This window comes from Oratosquilla oratoria, unplaced genomic scaffold, assembly GCF_046742065.1.
Source record: "Oratosquilla oratoria isolate Oo_2021 unplaced genomic scaffold, ASM4674206v1 SCAFFOLD98, whole genome shotgun sequence".
Classification (NCBI taxonomy): domain Eukaryota; kingdom Metazoa; phylum Arthropoda; class Malacostraca; order Stomatopoda; family Squillidae; genus Oratosquilla; species Oratosquilla oratoria.
The window spans coordinates 250,978-274,170 of NW_027467762.1; the positions used below are offsets into that span (position 1 = coordinate 250,978).

The window sequence follows — 23,193 nt, forward strand, 5'->3', positions numbered from 1 at the left end:
GCCTCATATCTCTCTTGCAAGAAACCCATGGCTCCCATATAACTGGCAACAGGCATCAAAAAACCCATATTTCAGTCAGGGAAGAAATATTGTGTTGTTTATGTTTGTTAGGGTGGGGCAATGTAAGATGGTGTTTGGTGTCTTGTTGTTATCGTCATTCTCTTGATTCTCTGGCTGAGCAGTCCTGTCTTCCTGAAGAATGCCATAGCTAGAACAGTATTTTCCCACAAATCCCTTTTAGGGTATATATTGTATTGTTGGTGTGCATAATTTTGTACAAAACAGTCCTCCATAATGTGTTGTATAGTATAGGGTAAAGTATTACATCCTGGACAGTTCTCGATGTGGTCATCAAGCCACCTCTGTTAACTTAGAAGAGCTGGATGGTGGTCACATCACAGCCTGGCCAGTTGGACTCTGTCCTTTTGGGGAATAGAGGATTCAGAGGTATGGATATAAAGGGGTGGGACATGCAGCAATGTTGCGTTTCAGTCTGGATATGCTTCTGAAGATGGGTGATTGATAGCTGCTGAGTAGGAGAGGAGAATATTTGTGTGTAATATAAGTATTCGGGTGTTGTTTTGATGATTCATGGAATGTGTGGGTGTTCTTTCATGTCTTGCAGTGGGTGTGCTATGTTTTTATGGAGGCTATGGCTAGTGCTGTGTGCCTCTTATGTCAAGGTGAACCTTGACTTTAAGGACTTTCATTTCATGGTGTAGATGGTCTGTAGGTGTTGTATTTGTGTAGCCTATTATTATCTTTAGGGCTTTGTTCTGTATAGTCTGTGAGGTGTTGTGGTGTATCTCAGTGATGTTAGAGGCCCATGTGGGGCTTGCATAATTCATCACTGAGCGTATGTATTGTTTGTATACTGTAGTGTTATTTTCTTTGTTTTGTCTGAATGTTGTACCTGCAAGTATAAGTAGGTGTGCATTTTGTCTTGAATGACACAGATGTATAGTATGTATTGATAAAGAGGCATGGTAGGTATTTGTATTCTGCTGTCCAGTTGGTGAAAAGTGTAGGTGTGGACTTGGTTGGGTCTATTTTGAATCTGCAATGAACCAGGTGTTGAATGTGTCAAGGTATGTTACTCTTTTCCTTGTAGTGATTACTTTGCAATACTACCTACCTTTTTTCTAATAGAAACCATTTCCTAACCTAATTGACATTCATATACCAATGCCTTTTTCCCCCTTACTAGGGAGGTAGCCATAGTAAAAGGCATAAATCCACTCCCACCCATTTCATCCTCATATACTCCATTCCTATTTGCCACCCCTCCCACCCTCTACTCTTGACTCCTCCTGGATGATGGGTCATCCCTGCATCTTGCGCACTGCCCTGTGTTAGAAGCAATGTAGCAAGGCACAGCACATCCACAGCAAGGCCTCTTCATCTAATGGGCAACCCCCCCCCCTCCATCCCCTCATTCAAAAAAAGAGAAGACTGGGAGAAATCCCTTCAGGCTGTGTCAAAATATCATTCACACAAATTAGGAAAAATTTAATAATGAAGAAATAAAGGTCGAAGAGAAATTAACAATTTGGAAGGAAATCTATAATGAAGGAGTGGATAAGTATATACATACATAAACCAAAGGCCTTTTCCCCCTTACAAGGGAGGTAGCCCAAAAGAAAAAGGTATAATAACCATTCCCACCCATTCCATCCTGAATACACTCCACTCCCCTTCACCCTCCCTCTTATCTTGGCACCTCCTGGATGATTGGTCATCCCTGCATCTTGTCCACTGCCCTGGGTCAGAGGCAGTGTCGCAAGACACAGCACATCCACAGAAAGGCCATTTCATTAAATTGGCAACCCCCCCCTCTCCGTCCCCTCATGCAGAAAAGGAGAAGACAGGGAGAAATCCCTTTGGGCTGCATCAAATTTCTCACACATACAACCTCACCCCCCCACCCCCCACCCATTCCACCTCATGCATCACAACATCATCCATATACAACCATTCTCCATTCACCCGTCTTCTGTCCTCTCCCGTCCTTTCTCAACAGATATTCCCCTCTTCCCCAAAGCCCCTTTCACCCCATCCATCCATCTCATCCTAGGTCGCCCCCTCATGTTCCTTCCCTCAACATTTGCCTTCCATACCTCTTTTACTAGTCTTTCTTCACTCATTCTTTCCATGTGTCCAAACCATCCTAATACTCTTTCATCCACCCTATCTCTCAACTCCCTTGCCACCCCTGTTCTCCTCCTCACCTCCTCATTTCTCTGGCACTCTACCCTCTCTCCAGCAAACATTGAATAACCTCACCAGCCAGTCCGCCATCACTGTACCTCTTTTTTTTTAGACATTCTGCATGGCATCCATCCAGACCAGGTGCCTTACCTGCTTTCATCATCTTAACAACTGCCTTCACTTCATCCTTCCTTATTTCTCCTCCATTTTCCTCACTCATCATGGTCATTTTCTTAGCGCTTCCCACTGCAACTATCTTTCCCTCCCCATCCTCCCTAAAATACTCTGCCCATCTTCCCCTTACTGCCTTCTCTTCCATTATCCTCTCTCCATCTACACCTTTTACCTTTTCTTCTCTACTTGATTCGCCTCCTCTTCCTCTCTTAATTTCTTTCCAAAACATCTTTTTATTACTTTCAAAATTTTCTGTCATACTCTTCCCCCATTTCACATCTGCTTTCCTCTTTGCCTCCTTTACCTTGTGCTTTACTTCTCTTTTCTTTTCTTTGTACCTATCATATGACTCCCTCGTCCTATTTTGTAACCAATCTGTTAAAGCTCGCTTCTTCTCTTCTACAACCTTCTTCATTTCCTCATCCCACCACTCACTACCCTTCCTTCTTTTTCCTCCCATTCTTCTTGTTCCACACACCATCTTTGCACACTTTGTGACAGTATATGCCTAGACAAAAACAGGAAAGGGTATATATAAAATCCTGGTGTAATAAATAGTACACTGAGGCAAAAGACAGAAGAGATAAAGCCTGGAAAAGATGGAAAAAGGAAAAAATCTGAGAAATGGAAAATATACACCAAACTATGAAATGAATATGTAAAAATACATAGAGAAGAAAAAAGAAATTATACATACATACATATACCAAGGCTTTTTTCCCTTACAAGGGAGGTAGCCAAAAAGGAAAAGGCATAAAATCATTCCCACCCATTCCATCCCTGAATACACTCCACACCCCTCCACCCTCCCTCTTATCTTAGCATCTCCTGGATGACGGGTCATCCCTGCACCTTGTCCACTGCCCTGGGTCAGAAGCAGTGTCGCCAGACACAGCACAGCAAGGCCGCTTCATTAAATTGGCGACCCCCCCTCTGCATCCCCCCAATGCATAAAGGAGAAGACGGGGAGAAATCCCTTCGGGCTGCGTCAAATTTTGCTCACACATACTACCTCACCCCTCATCCCCCCTCCCATTCCACCTCATGCATCACAACATCATCCATATACAACCATTCTTCATTCACCCCTGTCTTCCGTCCTCTCCCTTCCTTCCTCGACAGAGATTCCCCTCTTCCCCAAAGCCCCCTTCACCCCATCCATCCACCTCATCCTAGGATGTCCCCTCATATTCACTCCCTCCACATCTACCTTCCATACCTCTTTTACTAGTCTTTCTTCACTCATTCTTTCCATGTGTCCAAACCATCCTAATACTCTTTCATCCACCCTATCTCCCAACTCCCTTTCCACCCCTGTTCTCCTCCTCACCTCCTCATTTCTCACTCTATCAAGCCTAGTAACCCCCATCATACTTCTCAGACACCTCATCTCAAACACATTCAAACTCCTTCTCTCTTCTTCTCTTAGTTCCATGTTTCTTCCCCATACAGTGCTGTTGGCACAATCATTCCTTCATACAGTCTCCTCTTAGCATCCATTCCCAAATGTCTATTCCGCATTACACTCTTCAATCCACCAAGGCATTTACTCGCTTCTCTCAATCTACATTCTACCTCCACCTTTTCCTGCCACATATGCACCCAAGTATCTAAAACTATCCACTTCCTCCAGTCGCTCTCCCTTAATGCTCACTTCCAGTCTACTGCCACTTTCACCCCTTGTACATCTCATCATCTTACTTTTACCCACATTTATCTTTAGCTTTCTTCTTTCACATACTCTCCCAAACTCTGTCACCAACTTCCTCAGTCTCTCCTCCGATCCTGCCACAAGCGCAGTGTCATCAGCAAACAACAGCTGGCTCACCTCCCACCTTTCTCCATTTTCTTTAACCATCTCCAATCCCTGACCCACTACCCTTGCATTTACCTCTCGCACTACCCCATCCATGTATAAGTTGAACAGCCAGGGCGACATAATACATCCTTGACGAATTCCCACCCTTACCTCGAACCACTCACTCTCTCCATTTCTAATCCTGACACAAGCTCTACTACTCTCAATAAAACTTGACAGCTCCTAGAAGCTTTCCTCCTATCCCATATATCTGCAGTACCTCCCACAGTCCCTTTCTGTCTACCCTATCATAAGCCTTTTCCAGATCCATAAAAGCCCAAAAAACATTCTTCCCCTTTCCTATAGCTTTCTCACATATCTGTCTTACCACAAAGATCTGATCTACACAACCTCTACCCGTCCTGAATGAAGGCGTGGAGTGCTATATAATTTTTTTTACAGATGATGCAAAATTACTTAAGAAGGTAAAAACGGAAGAGGACTGCAACTCATTGCAACAAGATCTGGACACAATATGGAATTGGACTCAAAAATGGGAAGTAAAATTCAATATTAAGAAATGCAGCATAATGGAATTTGGAAAGAGTAAAAATAGAATATCAAAAGATTACAGAATTGGGGAAGAAAAAATAAATAAAACAAACTATGAAAAAGATCTTGGAGTGATGATTGGAAAGGACATGAAACCAGATAAGCATATAAACAAGATGTTCGGAGAAACCTACAACTTATTGAGAGCAATCAAAGTGGCTTTTACCTATATGGACGAAGAAATGATAAGGAAAATACTTACTACACTAATAAGACCAAAACTCGAGTACACAGCATCACTTTGGACACCCAGTACCAAAAAGAATATTAAGAAACTAGAAAGATTACAAAGAGCGACAACAAAACTAGCACCGACACTCGCCGAACTAACATATGAGCAAAGACTATCCAAATTGAACCTACCAACTCTGGAACAAAGAAGAGAAAGAGGAGATTTGCTATCTACAGAATAATGAAAGGAATGGAAGTTTTAGACAGGAACGACCTATTAATGTGGGACAACGGTAAAACAAGAGGACACGGAAAAAAATTGAAAAAGGATAGTTATAGAAAAAACTTGAAAAGGAACAGTTTCCCACACAGAGCGATAAATACATGGAACAAATTAGACAACAAAACAGTATGTGCTAACACTATACAAGATTTTAAGATAAAACTTGATGCGGAGAGATACAAAGACGGGTCACCACGAGCATAGTTCCCCTCCCGTATATTACAACTAGGTAAATACATCTCCTTTCCTAGTTTCACCTTCATCCACATTATCCTTGAGGAAACCTCCTTCCACTCCACTACACGTTTACCTATCTCTTCACTTACTAGAATAGCAACCCCTTCCCTCCCCCGCCATCTCTTCACTCCTGATAACCTCCCACTTACACTCCCAAACTTACACTCACCCTTCCCTTTCGACTTAGTTTCACTCAAAGCCAACACATCTATCTTTCTTCTCACAAACATACTACCTATCTCTTCCCTTTTACTCTCATCTGTACCACATCCACGCACATTAAAAGACCCAAACCTTAGGGTGCTTGTCGGAAAACTCCCAGACCCTCTTATGGCTTTACTTTTTCGTTTAGGAATGTCCCCTGTGGGGCTACAAGGAGAAGGATGCCTAGTCCCACTCCCCGTCCCTTTCTTCTCGCCTCTTATGATCCAAGTGGGAATACTTGGTGGCAGTATTCTTTTCCCCCACCACAGGGAATTCCCCCACAGCAGAAAATGAATACTCGGAGAAATGGTACAGGACAGCAGCAAGGGCTTGGGGGACAGCATAACGGAGGGACAGTCGTAGTATAAAAGTGTCATAATTTTTCTATGAAGAGTTTTCCTCTATCATAGACAAAATGATGTGTGGCTCTGGTCCATAGGGGCACCCCATATAGACACTAAAGTATCAACTGCATGCTACTTTGCCAGCCAATACCCCCAGACGGGGTATTATGAAAAGGACATAATAGACAAATGTAAAGATCAACCCAAATTATTTTAGATATATAAATGGCAAACTGGGGTAGTGGCTGCATGTTATTTTGGCAAAGTAGCATGCAGTTGATATTTTAGGGTCTATATGGGGCGCCCCTACGGACCAGAGCCACACATCATTTTTGTCTGTGATAGAGGAAAACTCTGTTCATAGAAAAATGATGAAACTGTTATAATACAACTATCCCTCTGTTATGCTGTCCCCCAACCCCTTGTTACTCTCCTATACCATTTCTGTGAATATTCATTTCCTTTTTTCGCCGACCCTGTGGTGGGGGAAGAGAATGCTACCACCAAGTCTTTCCACTTGAGTCATAAAAGGCAACAAAAAACAGGACAGGGGATGGGATTAGGAGTCCTACCTGTAGCCCCAAAAGGGGACATTCCTAAAAAAAGAAGTAAAGGTATAAGAGGGTCTGGGAGTTTTCCAACCAGTACCCTAAGGTTTGGGTCTTTTAATGTGCATTGATGTGGTACAGATGAGAGTGAAAGGGAAGAGATGGGCAGTATGTTTGTGAGAAGAAAGATGGATGTGCTGGCTTTGAGTGAAAATAAAATTAAAGGAAAGGGCAACTGTGAGTTTGGGAGTGTAGCTGGTAGGTATTCAGGAGTAAAGAGTGGATGAGGGAGAGAAGGGGTGGCTATACTAGTAAGTGAAGAGATAGATAAATGTGTAGTGGAGTGGAAGGAGGTTTCATCAAGGTTGATGTGGATGAAGGTGAAGCTGGGAAAGGAGATGTGGGTTTTTGTAAGTGTGTATGGACCTTTTAGTGAGAAGAGCGTAGAGGAAAGGGAGGCTTTTTGGGTAGATATAAATGAGTGCATAGAGGGATTAGGGAGAAATGTCAATGTAGTTGTATTGGGAGACCTTAATGCTAGGGTTGGAAATGAACCAATAGACGGAGTGATTGGGAAGTATGGAGTTCCAAGTAAAAATCGTAGTTGAGAATTGATGGTGATGTGTCTTGAAAGATAGTTGATGATAGCAAATACAGTGTTTAGGAAGAAAGTCGAGCATAAGTACACACAGGAGAGGGTGGTGGTGGATGGAAGGGTGGCAGATAGAGCATTAATGGACTGTAGTGGTGCCCAGGAGTATGGTAGGAAGAGTTAAGGATGTACATGTTGTAAGGGGAGAGAGTGGGAGAATATCAGATCATTTTCTGGTGGAAGGTAAATTGAGAGTGGAGAAAGAGGAAAAGGGCAGAAGGTAGAGAGGTGCATAGAGTGAACCCCTTAAATAAAAATAAAAGGAGAATGAATATAAGAAAAAACTGGAAGGGGAGTGGGAGGGAGTAAAGGATAGCGTAGAACTAGGAGTGGAGGAGGAATGGGGAAGGTTCAAGGCGGGAGTCATAAGGTGTGCAAAGATGGTGTGTGGAACAAGGAGGGCAGGAGAAAATAGAAGGAAGGGTAGTGAGTGGTGGGATGAGGAAGCAAAGAAAGGTGTAGAAGAGAAGAAGCAGGCTTTCATAGATTGGTTAAGCATAAGATAAAGGAAGCAAAAAGGAGAGCAGATGTGAAATTGGGTAAGAGTATGACAGAAAATTTTGAAAGTAATAAAAAGATGTTTTGGAAGGAAATTGAAAGAGGAGGCGAATCAAGTAGAGAAGAAAAGATAAAAGGTGCAGATGGAGAGATGATAATGGAAGAGAAGGCAGCAAGAGGAAGGTGGGCAGAGTATTTTAGGAAGTTGCTAAATGTGAAGGAGGATAGGGAGGGAAAGGTAGTTGCAGTGGGAAGCACTAAGAAAATGAGAGTAATGAGTGAGGAAAATGGAGGAGAAATAGGGAATGATGAAGTGAAAGCAGCTCTTAAGATGATGAGAGCAGGTAAGACAGCTGGTTTGGATGGATGCCATGCAGAATGTCTGAAAAAAGGAGGTACAGTTATGGTGGACTGGCTGGTTTGTTTAAGAGAGGGTAGAGTGCCGGAGGACTGGAGGAGTGCCTTTATAGTTCCGCTTTACAAGGGAAAGGAGGACAAGTGTGAGTGTAGTAGTTTCAGAGGGATCAGCTTTTTGAGTGCAGTTGGGAAGGTTTATGGGAGGGTCTTGATTGAGAGGATTAGGAGAGGAAGAGAGGGAGTAATTGGTGAGGAACAGTGTGGGTTTAGGACAGGTAGGGGTTGTGTAGATCAGATCTTTGTGATAAGACAGATATGTGAGAAAGCTATAGGAAAAGGTAAGGATGTTTTTTGGAATTTTATGGATCTGGAAAAGGCTTATGACAAGGTAAACAGGAAGGCACTTTGGGAGGTACTGCAGATATATGGGATAGGAGGAAAGCTTCTAGGAGCTGTCAAGAGTTTTTATGAGAGTTGTTGTTGTTGTTGTCGTTCCCTAGACTGTCCGAGCAGTCCCGTCTCCCCAAGGAATGCCATAGCCGAAACTGGGTTTTCCCACAAATCCTTTATAGAGCGTATGTTGTGTTGTTTGCGTGCATGATTGTGTATAATGCAGTCTTCCATTATGTGTTGTATGGTATGGGGTGAAGTGTTACATCCTGGGCAGCTGTTCACAATGCGGTCATCCAGCCTCTTCTGGTAGCTTAGAAGTGCTGGGTGGTGACCGCACCGCAGTCTGGCCAAGTGGACTCTGTCCTTTTGTGGGAGAGAGGATTCAGAAGGGTGGATATCAGGGGGTCTGGCATGCAGCAGTGTGTTGTCTTTCAGTGTGTTAATGGAGCGGTGAGTGATATGATTATGAATATGTTTCTGGAGGCTGGTATTTGGTGGTTGTGGAGGAAGAGAAGAGAGTATCTGTGCGTGATAAAGGTCTTTGGGTGTTGTTTTAATGTTTCTTGGTGTGTGTGGGTGTTCTGCTATGTAGTACACCCACACACACCAAGAAACATTTTTTTATGAGAGTAGTAGAGCTTGTGTTAGGATTAGAAATGGAGAGAGTGAATGGTTTGAGGTAAGGGTGGGACTTTGTCAGGGATGTATTATGTCGCCCTGGCTGTTCAATCTTTACATGGATGGGGTGGTGCGAGAGGTGAATGCAAGGGTAGTGGGTCAGGGATTGGAGATGATTAAAGAAAATGGAGAAAAGTGAGAGGTGAGCCAGCTGTTGTTTGCTGACGACACTGCGCTTGTAGCAGGATCAGAGGAGGGATTGAGGAAGTTAGTGACAGAGTTTGAGAAGGTGTGTGAAAGAAGGAAACTGAAGATTAATGTGGGCAAAAGTAAGGTGATGAGATGTACAAGGGAAGAGAGTGACAGCAGGCTGGAAGTGAGCATTAACCCCTTCCATACGGTGCCGCACACGTAGGCGTCATGGACTTAGATCTCGGTGGCAGCAGCCAATGCCAGCCGTACGACGTGTCGTAATAATACTCGCATCATAAAATATAGTCACCGCTTATATCGATCGTTCTCTCTTCACCCGTGAATTTTGATAACCATAGAAAATGCGATTACAAAAGAATTAGAAAGAATGTCATTATGGAGGGGCGACTACAATAAATATAATCAAGAAGCCGATATGGCAGCCTCGCGAATACACTCGCTCCCCATGACGCCTACGTGTGCGGCACCGTATGGAAGGGGTTAAGGGAGAGCGACTGGAGGAAGTGGATAGTTTTAGATACTTGGGTGTAAATGTGGCAGGAAAGGGAGGAGTGTAGGTGGAGGTAGAATGTAGATTGAGAGAAGCGAGTAAATGCCTTGGTGGATTGAAAAATGTAATGAGAAATAGACATCTGGGAAAGGATGCTAAGAGGAGGTTATATGAAGGAGTGATTGTGCCACCAGCATTGTATGGGGCAGAAACATGGAACATGAGAGAGGAAGAGAGAAGGAGTTTGAATGTTTTTGAGATGAAATGTCTGAGAAGTATGATAGGGGTTACTAGGCTGGATATAATGAGAAATGAGGAGGTGAGGAGGAGAACAGGGGTGGAAAGGGAACTGGGAGATAGGGTTGATGAAAAAGTATTAGGATGGATTGGACACATGGAAAGAATGAGTGAAGAAAGATTAGTAAAAGAAGTGTGGAAGGCAGAGTTGGAAGGAGTGAATATGAGGGGGTTTCCTTGGATGAGATGCATGGATGGGGTGAAAGGGGCTTTACAAAAGAGAGGAATGTCTGTAGAGGAAGGATGGGAGAGGACAGAAGATAGGGGTGAATGGAGAGGGTTTGTGTATAGATGACGCTGTGATGCATGAGGGTGAGTGGGTGTGGGATGGGGGGTGAGGAAGTATGTATGAAAAAAAAAATTGACGCAGCCGGAAGGGATTTCTCCCCATCTTCTCCTTTTCTGCATGAGGGGACGGAGAGGGGGGTTCACCGAATTTATGAAGCGGCCTTGCTGTGGATGTGCTGTGTTTTTGGACACTACTTCTGGCCCAGGGCAGTGGACGGGATGCAGGGATGACCCGTCATCCAGGAGGTGCCAAGATTGAGGGTGGAGGGGAGTGGAATATATAGGAAATGGAATGGGTGGGAGTGGTTTCTATGCCTTTTTCTTTTTGGCTACCCCCTGTGTAGGGGGAAAAAGCCTTTGGTATATGTATGTATAAATGACAAAGAAAAAATACATACATACGTACACATATAATGAAATAGTATGCGCAAAAACCATTCATGAGTTTAAAAACAAACTAGACACTGCGAGATACAATGGCGGGACATCACGAGCATAGCTCCCCTTCCCGCAAAATACAACTAGGTAAATACCACTAGGTAAATATACAAAGGCTTTTTCCCCCCTACAAGGGAGGTAGCCAAAAAGAAAAGGGCATAAATTCATTCCTACCCATTCCATCCCTAAATACACTCCACTCCCCTCCACCCTCCCTCTTATTTTAGCACCTCATGGATGACAGGCCATCCCTGCACCTTGTCCACTGCCCTGGGTCAGAGGCAGTGTCGCAAGACACAGCACATCCACAGCAAGGCCGCTTCATTAAATCGGCAACCCCCCCTCTCTGTCCCTCCATGCAGAAAAGGAGATGATGAGGAGAAATCCCCTCGGGCTTCAAATTTTGCTCACACATACTACCTCACCCCCCATCCCCCCACCCATTCCACCTCATACATCACAACATCATCTATATACAACCGTTCTCCATTCACCCCTGTCTTCTGTCCTCTCCCATCCATCCTCAACAGACATTCCCCTCTTCCCCAAAGCCCCCTTCACCCTGTCCATCCATCTCATCCCAGGACGTCCCCTCATGTTCACTCCCTCCATATATGCTTTCCATACCTCTTTTACTAGTCTTTCTTCACTCATTCTTTCCATGTGTCTGTAGCAGTGTGTCGGTGAGGAAAGTTGAAAAACGGGGTCTTGCCTTTTGAGTTTATTAGCAAGCGGATGTAAACAAACAAGCGACGTCTAGAACGTCTTCGTATCAATAACTTGACATAAACAAAAGATGTCTACATAGGATTCAATTAGATACACACGACTAAAGGTGCTGTATAGGATATAAACCTATTACAAAGTATAAAACATATGAGAATCACATATATAACGAATCTACAGCACCAGTATACAATTCTTTAACACCATCTACATGTATATAAAACTAATAATAAGACAATTAATCTCAATTTACCACATCCCTTTTCCCTTATTGAAAAAGGAGTATCCATAAGAACATAACTGAAACATTTATCTTTATAACACCACAATTATAGATTCAATCTATCAGGTGGTTTCACAACTCTGCTAGATCTTCTAACTGGTTGTGGACTTGGTACATTCACAGCATTATCATCATTATCAACATTTACAGAGGAATTTTCATCAGCCTTATCCATTACTTCTGAACTATCAGGACAGTGTCCTTGACCTGAAGAATACATAGGCACAAAAGGTTTACTGCTACCCGAGTTATCTTTACGTACAGTGTCATTACTGGGAACAGTTGGTGTATATCTAGGCATAAGTTGATCAGAATGTCTTTTCCAAACAATGTTCCCAAAATCTCTTAACATCACTTTGTAGTTTCTCACACCTAGAACTTCAGTTACTTTCCCTTCCAACCATGAATGACCTTTGCCATAATTCTTTACAAAAACAGCATCATCAATCTTATATTCAGACTTTTCAAACTTACACTCTTTTTCCAAAACCTTTTCCTTCTTATTTTGTGGTTTAATTTTCTCAATTATACCTCTGAAGTTTCTGTTAAACATTAGCTCAGCTGGAGCTTTACCTGTGGAACAATGAATTGAACGTCTGTAGTTATACAAAAATCTACAAATTCTGGTTCTGATATCACCTTCCTTAAATTTACTTAATCCTTCCTTGAAAGTTTTTACAGCTCTCTCAGCTAAATCATTAGATGATGGGTTATATGGGGCTGGTGTCATATGTTTTATTCCATTCTTTTCAAAGAAAGTCTCCATTTCCTCAGATACAAATGATGAGACATTATCTGAAACTAGAATGTCAGGTAACCCAAAATTACAAAAAGTTTTTCTCAGCATAGAAATTGTTACTGTAGATGTTGTTGTTGTTGTTGTTGTTGTCGTTCCCTAGACTGTCTGCCCGAGCAGTCCCGTCTCCCCAAGGAAGGCCACAGCTGAAACTGGGTTTTCCCACAAATCCTTTATAGAGTGTATGTTGTGTTGTTTGTGTGCATGATTGTGTATAATGCAGTCTTCCATTATGTGTTGTATGGTATGGGGTGAAGTGTTACATCCTGGGCAGCTGTTCACAACACGGTCGTCCAGCCTCTTCTGGTAGCTTAGAAGTGCTGGGTGGTGACCGCATCGCAGTCTGGCCAAGTGGACTCTGTCCTTTCGTGGGAGAGAGGATTCAGAAGGGTGGATATCAGGGGGTCTGGCATGCAGCAGTGTGTTGTCTTTCAGTGTGTTAATGGAGCGGTGAGTGATATGATTATGAATATGTTTCCGGAGGCTGGTATTTGGTGGTTGGGGAGGAAGAGAAGAGAGTATCTGTGTGTAATAAAGGTCTTTGGGTGTAGTTTTAATGTTTCTTGGTGTGTGTGGGTGTTCTGCTATGTAGTGTAGCGGGTGTGATGTGTTTGTGGTGGCTGCGGCAAGTGTTTGTGTGCCTCTCATGTCGAGGTGGTCCTTGACTTTGAGGACTTTTGTTTCATGGTGTAAATGGTCTGTAGGTGTTGTATTTGTGCAGCCTGTAATTGTTTTTAGGGCTTTGTTTTGTATGATTTGAAGGGTGTTGTGGTGTGTCTCACTGAGATTAGGAGCCCATTCATAAATAATTGGGATATCAATCTTTGGAAGATGTTGTTGACTTTGTTACATGAACATCCATAAATTTTGAGTGTGAATCCACAACCACTAAGAAATAATTTTCATTGATTGGACCTGTATAGTCCATATGGAGTCTACACCAAGACTTACCCGTCTCAGGCCATGATAAGGTAACTTCCTGAGAACCTTGAAAATTTTTAAAACAAATTGAACAAGCTTTAGTAACCTCAGATATATCTTGATCTAACTTAGGCCACCATATCCAATTCCTGGCTTCAGCCTTCATAGCACTGATACCATTATGACCTACATGCAGCTGTGAAAGTACACTACTTCTTAATTCAGCTGGTATAACTACTCTATTCCTAAATAGCAACACATCTTCATATATACTTAAATCTGCTTTAACTGCTGCATATTCAGAAATAACAGGATTATCAATCCACCCAAATTTAACACATTGGAAAACCTTCCTCAAAACAGGATCACTCTTTGTCATAACCTTAACCCTCTCATAGGAAATATTTTGATCTTCCAAATTTTCAACTAAATTCACATATTCAGCAGGTGTATGTGAGTCTAAAACAGAATCAGATACAGGCAAATGGCTCAGGGTATCTGCTACAATGTTTTGTTTGCCTGATTTAAAACACAATTGGTAATCATACTGGGATAACAATAATGCCCAACGCTGTACTCTTGCGTTTGCATTGACAGGAATCTGTTTCTCACTACCAAATAAACCAAGTAGAGGTTTGTGATCTGTACGGAGCACAAACTTACGTCCAAGCAAAAAATATTTAAACTTAGTTACAGCGTACACTAACGCTAGAGCTTCTTTGTCCAACTGAGAATAATTTAGCTCAGCAGCAGACAGCTTTTTACTTGCAAAGTAAACTGGTCTTGGACTACCATTCATTTCTTGAATTAACACACATCCTACTCCTACTGGTGAAGCATCTATTTCAACAATAACATCATGTTCACCATCAAAATTGACTAGTAAATCAGAGTTGGCTAACTCTTCCTTAACAGTCATAAATGCTTTTGCTTCAACAGAAGACCACTTAAATTTTGCATTTTTCTTCAGTAAATCATACAGAGGTGCTAATACACTTGAAAAATTTCTTACAAACCTACAATAATATGTTACTAGACCCAAAAATGATTGAACTTCACCTACTGACTTTGGTATAGGTGCATCTAGAATAGCAGCAAGTTTCCTTTGTGAAGGTTTTATGCCATCACCTGAAATGACATATCCTAAGTATTCTAAGGAATTGGTATTCAGAACAGTTTTCTATTTGTTAATAGCAACATTATGTTTCTGAAATACCTTCAACACTTTATCTAATCTCATATCATGTTCCTCTTTAGTCTCTCCTCCGACTAATATGTCATCTAAGAAGGCAACTACTCCATCTATATTCATAAATAATTGGGATATCAATCTTTGGAAGATGGCAGGAGATGATGCAAGTCCAAAGGGTAATCTTTTATATTTAAACAGACCTTTATGAGTATTAATTACTAGCAATTCTTGACTCTCATCATCTACTGTCACCTGTAAGTAAGCATCCTTTATGGGGCAGAAACGTGGAACATAAGAGAAGAAGAGAGAAGGAGTTTGAATGTGTTTGAGATGAGGTGTCTGAGAAGTATGGTGGGGGTTACTAGGCTAGATAGAGTGAGAAATGAGGAGGTGAGGAGGAGAACAGGGGTGAAAAAGGATTTGGGAGATAGGGTTGATGAAAGAATATTAGGATGGTTTGGACACATGGAAAGAATGAGTGAAGAAAGACTAGTAAAAGAGGTATGGAAGGCAGATGTGGAGGGAGTGAACATGAGGGGACGTCCTAGGATGAGGTGGATGGATGGGGTGAAGGGGGCTTTGGGGAAGAGGGGAATGTCTGTTGAGGAAGGAAGGGAGAGGACGGAAGACAGAGGTGAGTGGAGAATGGTTGTATATGGATGATGTTGTGACTGCATGAGGAGGAATGGGCGGGGGGATGGGGGGTGGGGTAGTATGTGTGAGTAAATTTTGACGCAGCCCGAAGGGATTTCTCCCCGTCCTCGCCTTATATGCAAAGGGGGACGGAGAGGGGGGGTCGCCGATTAAATGAAGCGGCCTCGCTGTGGATGTACTGTGTCTTGCGACACTGCTTCTGACCCAGGGCGGTGGGCAGGGTGCAGGGATGACCCGTCATCCAGGAGGTGCTCAGATGAGAGGAAGGGTGGGAGGGGTGTGGAGTGTATTTAGGGATGAAATGGGTGGGAGTGTTTTTATGCCTTTCCCTTTTTGGCTACCTCCCTTGGAAGGGGGAAAAAGCCTTGGTATATGTATGTATGAGAATATCTTGCTTTTCCCAACAACAGCAAGGATTTCATCAACTTTAGGCAAAGGGTACTGGTCACATGAAATACTTTTGTTTAACTCCTTGAAATCTACACAGATACGCATTGACTTTTTGTCAGCTTTTAACACTGGTACAATTGGAGCTGCCCAAGTACTAGAATGTACTGGTTCAATGATATTGTTATCAACTAACTCTTCTAAAGCATCTTCTACCAATTTTCTGTAGTGGTAGGGCACAGGCCTTGCTTTTTTCCAACTAGGCACAGCACCACTCTTTAGGTGTACCTTTGCTACAACACATGAAATTGGCAATCTAGAATCAGCTGAAAAATTATCTAATTGTACCTTGGAATCCAAAACATTAACTCCTTCCTCTATACCTGTGAGTGCAATACCAATTTTAGGCATTAAATCTCTCCCACATAAGTTAGAGTTATTAGATTCAACAACATACAAACTTCGAATTACATTGTGACCATTATAAAATATATTTGCATAAACCTTACCCAAAACATGCAAATCATTATTACCATAAGCCTTCAAAATTTTATCACTAGGCTCCAAAGATAAATTCAATGTCTTAACCCAATGTAAGGTTAGGGTAGACACACTGGCACCACAATCTATTTCGTACGGTACATTATGACCTTCAATATTAATATCAACCTTATTTCTCACTGGCAAAACCTTACCTACAACACTGTGTACAGGTTCATGAGAAATATCAACACTAACCACTTCTGGAAGGCTAGGTCGATCCACTAAATGTAACAATTGGTTATCATCACTACCAGTATCTCTCTCTTCCTGTGAAATTCCCTCGAAAACCATATTAGTTTTCTTTTTTCCAAACGTCTTCTTGTTGGTAAATTTTCCAAAAGATCCTTTCTGGGCACTGTGTGGCTCACCAGACACAGTCTTATCAAAACGGCACACTCGTTTGGGGTGTCCCTTCGTGTTACAAACTGAACAAGTTAGGTGCTTAAACCTACAGTTCTCACTTTTATGTGGATACCTGCAATGCTTACAACTTTCTTTTTTCTGACTATTAACATATTCAGAACTAGCCCCCACTTTCCTCACTTCAGTAGTCAGGAGCTTTTCTCCAACAAAAGCTTTTTCCAAATTTAGAATTTTCTCTAAAATGTCCGTTGAAGACATAGTTTGTAAATCCAAATTCTCAGCAACTAAGTTCGGGAAATACACTTCAGTTTCTATTGCCATGAATAGTTGGTCTCTCACTCGAGCATCAAATAAGGTACCAAAACTACAATCCTTGGCTAGACTTTTCAAGTCAGCATACAAGTCTCTTAAACTTTCATCAGATTTTTTCTTTCTATTCTGAAATTTGATTAAACTCCGATGATAGCTCGGTTTAACCTTGTAATGTGCTTCTAAAAGCTTCACTAAATCATTATAGGTTTTCACATGTGGCAAATCAGGTGAAGTCAGGGAGGCAAGCATGCTATACGTATCACTTCCTAATGATACTAATAAAGAATTTTTCTTCTTGTTATCATCAGTGATTCCATTGTATGCAAAATGAGCTTGCAGCATACTAAGCCATATCTCCCATCTAATCTTATTGGGGTCAAGACAGTCAATCTTACCTGAGTTATTTGCCATTGTAAATCTACTTGCATTAAATCCTGTTTCCTTGTGAAACTAATGACTCGTAGCCTGCTAAACCAAGGCTATTTTCGAATCCAGAGTGGCCAGGACGGTTCCGATGGAGTGAATAGGCGAGTATATCTTCATCCTTCGATTTCTCCACCATCAGTTGGAAAGGCAGCTATTTCTGTCTTCTAAAACTTAAATCAGTCCTTTAGCACACAAATCCACAAATCCTCGTCGCCACTGTAGCAGTGTGTCGGTGAGGAAAGTTGAAAAACGGGGTCTTGCCTTTTGAGTTTATTAGCAAGCGGATGTAAACAAACAAGCGACGTCTAGAACGTCTTCGTATCAATAACTTGACATAAACAAAAGATGTCTACATAGGATTCAATTAGATACACACGACTAAAGGTGCTGTATAGGATCTAAACCTATTACAAAGTATAAAACATATGAGAATCACATATATAAGGAATCTACAGCACCAGTATACAATTCTTTAACACCATCTACATGTATATAAAACTAATAATAAGACAATTAATCTCAATTTACCAGTGTCCAAACCATCCTAATACTCTTTCATCCACCCTATCTCCCAACTCCCTTTCCACCCCTGTTCTCCTCCTCACCTCCTCATTTCTCACTCTATCTAGCCTAGTAACCCCATCATACTTCTCAGACACCTCATCTCAAACACATTCAAACTCCTTCTCTCTTCCTCTCTTATGTTCCATGTTTCTTCCCCATACAGTGCTGTTGGCACAATCACTCCTTCATACAGTCTCCTCTTAGCATCCATTCCCAAATGTCTATTCCTCATTACACTTTTTAATCCACCAAGGCATTTACTCGCTTCTCTCAATCTACATTCTACCTCCACTCCACCTTTTCCTGCCACATTTGCACCCAAGTATCTAAAACTATCCACTTCCTCCAGTCGCTCTCCCTTAATGCTCACTTCCAGTCTGCTGCCACTTTCACCCATTGTACATCTCATCACCTTACTTTTACCCACATTTATCTTCAACTTTCTTCTTTCACACACACTCCCAAACTCTGTCACCAACTTCCTCAATTCCTCCTCCAATCCTGCCACAAGCGCAGTGTCGTCCGTAAACAACAGCTGGCTCACCTCCCACTTTTCTCCATTTTCTTTAACCATCTCCAATCCCTGACCCACGACCCTTCCATTTACCTCTCACACCACCCCATCCATGTACAAGTTGAACAGCCAAGGCAACATAACACATCCCTGACGAAGTTCCACTGTTACTTCGAACCACTCACTCTCTCCATTTCTAATCCTGACACATGCTCTACTACTCTCATAAAAACTCTTGACAGCTCCTAGAAGCTTTCCTCCTATCCCGTATATCTGCAAAACCTCCCACAGTGCCTTCCTGTCTACCCTGTCGTAAGCCTTTTCCAGATCCATAAAAGCCCAAAAAACATCATTACCTTTTCCTATAGCTTTCTCACATATCTGTCTTACCACAAAGATCTGATCTACACAACCTCTACCCGTCCTAAATCCACACTGTTCCTCACCAATTACTCCCTCTGTTCCTCTCCTAATCCTCTCAATCAAGATCCTCCCATAAGCCTTCCCAACTACACTTAAGAAGCTAATTCCTCTGAAACTACTACATTTACACTTGTCCCCTTTTCCCTTGTAAAGTAGGACTATACAGGCACTCCTCCAGTCCTCCAGCACTCTACACTCTTTCCAGCAAACATTTAATAACCTCACCAGCCAGTCCACCATCACTGTACCTCCATTTTTTTTAGACATTCTGCATGGCATCCATCCAGACCAGGTGCCTTACCTGCTTTCATCATCTTAAAAACTGTCTTCACTTCATCCTTCCTTATTTCTCCTCCATTTTATCTCACTCATCATGGTCATTTTCTTAGCATTTCCCACTGCAACTGCAACTATCTTTCCCTCCCTATCCTCCTTCACATTTAGCAACTCCCTAAAATATTCTGCCCATCTTCCCCTTACTGCCTTCTCTTCCATTATCATCTCTCCATCTGCACCTTTTACCTTTTCTTCTCTACTTGATTCACCTCCTCTTCCTCTCTTAATTTCTTTCCAAAACATCTTTTTACTAGCAAAATTTTCTGTCATACTCTTTCCCCCTTCACTCCCTCCCACTCCTCTCTCAGCTTCTTGTACTCCCCCTTTTCCTTTTCACTCTAAGCACCTCCCTACCTTTTGTCCTTTTCTTCTTTCTCCATCTATCCTCCACTCTCAACTTACCTTCCAACAAAAATGATCTGATATTCCCCCACCCTCTCCCCTTAGCACATGTACATCCTTAACTCTTCCTATTATACTTCTATCTACCACTACATAGTCCATTAACGCTCTACCACCCTTCCATCCACCACCCTCTCCCATGTGTACTTATGTTTGACTTTCTTCCAAAACACTGTATTTGCTATCATCAACTCTCTTTCTAGACACATTTCCACCATCAACTCTCCACTACGATTCTTTCCTGGAACTCCACATTTCCCAACCACTCTATCAATTGGACCATTTCCTACCCTAGCATTAAGGTCTCCCAGTACTATTACATTGATATTTCTCCCTAGATCCTCTATGCACTCATTTAAATCTATCCAAAAGGCCTCCCTTTCTTCTACACTCTTCTCACTTCCAGGCCGATATGTACATACAAAGACCCACATCTCCTTTCCCAGTTTCACCTTCATCCACATTATCCTTGAGGAAACCTCCTTCCACTCCACTACACGTTAACCTATCTCTTCACTTACTAGAATAGCCACTGCTTCCCTCCCTTGCCCTCTCTTCACTCCTGATAACCTCCCACTTACACTCCCAAACTTACCCTCACCCTTTCCTTTCAACTTAGTTTCACTCAAAGCCAACACATCCATCTTTCTTCTCACAAACATACTACCTATCTCTTCCCTTTTACTCTCATCTGTACCACATCCACGCACATTAAAAGGCCCAAACCTTAGGGTGCTGGTCGGAAAACTCCCAGACCCTCTTATGGCTTTACTTTTTCTTTTAGGAATGTGCCCTGTGGGGCTACAAGGAGAAGGATGCCTAGTCCCAATCCCCGTCCCTTTCTTCTCGCCTCTTACGATCCAAGTGGAAATACTTGGTGGCAGTATTCTTTTCCCCCAACACAGGGAATTCCCCCACCACAGGGAATTCTCCCACCACAGAAAATGAATACTCAGAGAAATGGTACAGGACAGCAACAAGGGATTGGGGGACAACATAAAGGAGGGACATTCATAGTATAAAAGTGTCATCATTTCTCTATGAACAGCATTTTCCTCTATCATAGACAAAATGATGTGTGATAAAAAGATGTTTTGGAAGAAAATTGAAAGAAGAAGGGAAGGGAATCAAGTAGAGAAGAAAAGGTAAAATGTTTAGATGGAGAGATGATAATGGAAGTGACAGCAGTAAAAGGAAGATGGGTATATTTTAGGAAGTTGCTAAATGTGAAGGAGGATAGGGAGGAAAAGGTAGTTGCTGTGTGAAGTACTAAGAAAGTGACAGTGATGAATGAGGAAAATGGAGGAGAAATAAGAAAAGATGAGGTAAAAAAACAGTTGTTAAAATGATGAGAGCAGGCACCTGGGTTAGATGGGTATTTAAAAATGGGAGGTAAAGTGATGGTGGACTAGCTGGTGAGGTTAACTTTTGTCTGAAAGAGGGTAGAGTGCCAGAAGACTTGAGGAGTTGTATTTACCTAGTTGTATTATACGGGAAGGGAGTTATGCTCGTGGTGACCCGTCTTAGTATTTCTCAGCATCAAGTTTTTTCATAAAATCTTGAATAGTGTTTGCACACACTGTTTTTTTGTCTAATTCGTTCCAAGTATCTGTCACTGTGTGGGAAGCTATTTTTTTCAGATCTCTTCTGTAATTACCTTTTTTTAATTTATTTTCGTGTCCTCTTGTTTTTCCATTGTCCCATTTCAATAAATCATTCTTATCCAAGATTTCCATTCCCTTCATAATTCTATAGATAGTAGGTCTCCCCTTTCCCTTCTTTGTTCCAGAGTTGATCATTCTAATTTGGACAGTCTTTGTTCATATGTCTTTTTGGAAAGAGTTGGTGCCAGTTTTGTTGTTGCTCTTTGTATTCTTTCTAATTTTCGTAATCTTTTTGGTACTGGGTGTCCAGTGTTACTGCATACTCCAGTTTTGGTCTTATTAGTGTACCTAATTTTTTTTTATCATCTTCTCGTCCAAATAGGCAAATGCCACTTTTATTGACCTCAATAAATTGTAGGTTTCTACAACTATTTTATTGATATGCTTATCCGGTATCAAGTCTTTGCTGATCATCACTCCAAGGTCTTTTTTCAGAGTTTACTTTCATGACCTCTTCACCAATTTTACAATATCTTGATATTCTGTTTTTACTTTTTCCAAATTCCATTATACTACATTTCTTGATATTGAATTTCACTTCCCACTTTAGAGTCCATTTCCAGATCTTGTCCAAGTCTTGTTGCAATGAGTTGCAATCCTCCTCAGTTTTTACTTTAGTATTTTTGCGTCGTCTGCAAAGAAATTCATATAACACTCTACTTCATCCATGTCATTTATGTATATGGCAAACATGATCAGGGCCAGCACTGATCCCTGTGGGACACCACCTTTCATTTCTTCCCAATTTGAGAATTTATCTTTAATTACTACTCTCATTTTCCTCCCAGTCAGGAAGTCTTTCATCCATGCCAATAATTTTCCTCTGATGCCACCTATTGACTCTATCTTCCTTATTAGTTTCTTGTGTGGTACCCTATCAAATGCCTTTTGTAGGTCCAGAAAGGCACAGTCTGCCCAACCATCTCTCTCTTGTATTATGTCTATTAATCTCGAGTAGAAGCAGATCAAGTTTGTTGTACACGATCTTCCTTGTCTGAATCCAAATTGATTTGGATTCAGTATAGTTTTTTCTTCCAAATGTTTAGCCCATCTATTTTTTATGACCTTTTCGCAAATTTTGGCTACTGTGCCGGTCTGTAATTTGATGGGATTTCCTTGTTTCCTCCCATATGAATTGGTACAATGTTTGCATTCTTCCAGTCCTGTAGCACTTTTCCTTCTTTAAGTGGGAATTTAATTATATTGTATATTTTATCTGTTAATTCTTTCATGCATTCTTTCAGTATCCGATTTGCAATTCCATCTGGACCATGTGATTTTGTGACATCAAGGGTTTTGATTTGGTCACTGATTTCCTTCTGTGTTACAATTATTTCTTTCATTGAGGGGGATATCTATTTCCTCACACTTAGGTGAGTTTTCTATTGTGAATACTGATTTAAAGTGGTTCATAATTTCAGCCATTTCCAGTTCTTCTGTATATTCATACTTACCTTGGCGCAGCTTATCTGTTTCTTGATTGTTCTTCAGTTTGCCATTTACATAGCTGTAAAATAGTTTGGGTTCTTGCATTTTTTTATTATTTTTTTTTTTCATAGTTTCTCTTTTCATCTATGCATATTTTTACATAATCATTTCTTAGTTTGATGTACATTAGCCATTGGCTTGTTTTCTTGTCTCTTTTCAATTTCTTCCAAGCTTTATCTCTTTTATCCTTAGCCTCACTACACCTTTTGTTGTACCAGCTTTTTATGTATGTTCTTTTCATTTTTGTTGTACGTATTTATTCTCCTTCATTATAACTTTCTTTTAGTATATTCCATTTCTCTTCCATCCCTGTTTCTTCATTTAGGAATTTTTCCCAGTTCGCGGTGCGAAAGAATTTTTGGAATTTCTCAAAATT

At 41.5% G+C, this 23,193-nt stretch overlaps 1 protein-coding gene across 1 annotated transcript in view; it reads left to right on the forward strand.

The window, feature by feature from the left end:
• The window catches only part of frtz (WD repeat-containing and planar cell polarity effector protein fritz), a 509,212-nt gene that overhangs the window by 248,264 nt on the left and 237,755 nt on the right, over window positions 1-23,193 (forward strand). The gene's annotated exons all lie outside the window — the stretch shown is intronic.